This window comes from Juglans regia, chromosome 3, assembly GCF_001411555.2.
Source record: "Juglans regia cultivar Chandler chromosome 3, Walnut 2.0, whole genome shotgun sequence".
NCBI lineage: Eukaryota > Viridiplantae > Streptophyta > Magnoliopsida > Fagales > Juglandaceae > Juglans > Juglans regia.
The window spans coordinates 33,001,891-33,004,590 of NC_049903.1; positions in this window are offsets into that span (position 1 = coordinate 33,001,891).

Genomic DNA, 2,700 nt, shown 5'->3' on the forward strand with positions numbered 1-2,700 from the left:
GCTCAAAATGAATATTTGGTAATTCGGGTCCCCATTCTGTGGTGGGGATTACGTTGAACCTTGACTTAAGATGATAGACATTAATTATTTAAGATGCCTTCTAACATGGGGCTGTAATAGGGATGTGCAGGTCTAGGAATTTGTCTAACATGGGCAATTTGTGCCATATGGTTGTCTCAAGTGGTAAGGATATTGGTCTTTACGATGTGGTCATTCCAGGTCTAAGGTCCGAACCTTCTTTACTTTATTGGGCCATTGGGGGAATATTTAGGTTCATATTTTTAAAAAAGATATTATACCATTATTACTTATGTCTAAAGATGTGCTATAATTAGTTTTTTGTCTAAAGATGTGCTATAATTATAAAGAGATCTTATCAAAATAAATCTACAAATTGATATGACTTTAATATGATTTTACAATAATCTAACTTGCCACATTAAGAAATGTTAGCTTTGCATTTACTTTTATAGCTAAATATTTTGTTTGCCCAAAAACCAACCCGTGTTTTTAATTGTGAGCATATGGTGGTCACACATTTATGCCATTTTTTAATCTGATTTGTATTGGCTTATGATGTCCAAATTTCAAGCATGTGTTTTAAAAAAATGAGATTCACATTAAAAAATTATTTTTCACTACGAATCACGCTCTTTTCAAAGGTCCAGCACAAGACGGGCACATTCTAGGGCTATATGTAGCAATAGACATGCAAACCTTAGACCAACAAATTTAAAGCTCGGAGATAAAAAAAAAAAAAAAAACACAAATCCAAAAATAAATCCAGAGATCTAAAATGTTTTAAATCCAGGCAAAAAATAACTGCGCACTGAGGCCATGAGTCTGTTTAGAGACCCATAATTGTGGATATGTGGAGCGGAATGGAGTAGAGGATGAGAAAGAAGAAAAAGAAGAAGAGAAAAAAGACAGGAGATAAAAGAGTCGTGTCTGGAAGGGAAGAAACTACGATTGGAAGGGGAAAAAAAATAGCGGGAAGGGTAGAAATTTGGAGTTATATATTTGGGATTTACTATGCATCAGTTATTATTTACTCACACCTATAGCTTTTTCATAAAATATGATGATGTTTTATATAGGGTGTGGAGTGGTAAATAGTAGTTGATGAGAAAAAATTTTCTTTATATTTATATATATAAACGACAGATGAGAAAATTTAAAGGATTGAATATCCACCTACAACTTGCTTGTTTAGACAACTTGCTTGTTTAGAGAAGAATAGCTTGAGCTACATGTTTGCACCTATGCCTTAAGTGGGTTGCCCACCCATCCCTTGTTAGGACAGGTGGATTGCTAGGATGGGCTCGTCCAGATGGCCCGCCCTCCTCACTGTACGAGCAATCTCCCACACTTTAAAATAAAATGGACGCTTTCTAATTAGAAATACTTTACATTCTAGATTTTGCCATCTCCAGTAGGCTTTGCTAGCCGAGTACACGCACCTTGCTTACTTGCCACCTCAGCTTGGGCCTTGCCCATCACAGGAGGGTAGTGAGGGCTGGTGGGCGAACGAATTAAAGGTTAAAAATAAAAAGTGGGGGCGGGTGCTAAGTTGAGATCCATACTTGCTCGCTCGCTTATATAACATATATAATAATATATATTGAAGGTATTAATTTTTTTTTAATATTTAAGTGAGATTTTAACTTCCTAAAAAGATCTAGATATTTATTAATTAGGTTCAAGAATACCCTCGTGTGACTCACTCTTTCTACTCTCTCTCCTCTCTCAACTCAATCCATCTCTCGATGCCGTCCCAATCTCAGTCGTCGTGGTTTTTGCCATTACCATCTCTTTGAAACCTCATTCTCTCCATTGTAAGTAGCACAAATCCGAAATGATCAAAATCCTAAATTAGTGTTGTGATTCCATGAAATTGGATTGTGGTTCTTTGTTAAAGTTAATTAGGTTTTGAGATTTTAGATTGAAACTCAAATCTAATTTAGGATTGGAGAGATTTGAGAAAAATCAACATTTTGTTATATGTTGCTATTATTCTTGACCAATGCTTCAAAATTGATGGAATAATGTATAGATTAAAAAGTACTAATGAGACGGTATGGTTAGATCAACTTGTGTTAAGGGATAAGAACACCCTTAAGAAGTTGTTTGATGGATATGCCTCATTTAAGAAGGTTCCATCATCCATCATTTTGCCTCTTCCTAACGTCAAGAAGATGAGAAAATATAAATGAGATATAAGGTTTGGTAATACATACGAACGAAAGAATAAAGTTAGATAATAAATTGAGATGAGATAAGTTGAAATGAAAATAAATAAAATATTATTAAAATATTATTTATTATTATTATTATTTCAAAATTAAAAAAAAATTAAATTACTTTTTATATTTTAAGTGAAAATTTAAAAAAATTATAATGATAAGAAAAGATGAGATAAAGTACTCCTTGTATTTAAACGGAACCTAATTTAGACGGCTAATTGGACTTGAAAATATACTTGTTGGCCAAGTTACACCCATATGTAGTGTTTTGAAAATTTAGATTGATGGAAGATAAATGTTGTCAAATATCTCATCATCAAAGAGATAGCTCGTACTATTTTAGTCATCCCTATTTCTAGGGTAACCCTAGAGTCCATATTTAGCATAGGAGGATGCATATTAGATCTATTTAAGAGTTCATTGTCTCCTACAATTTTGATTTGCATTCAAAACTAGA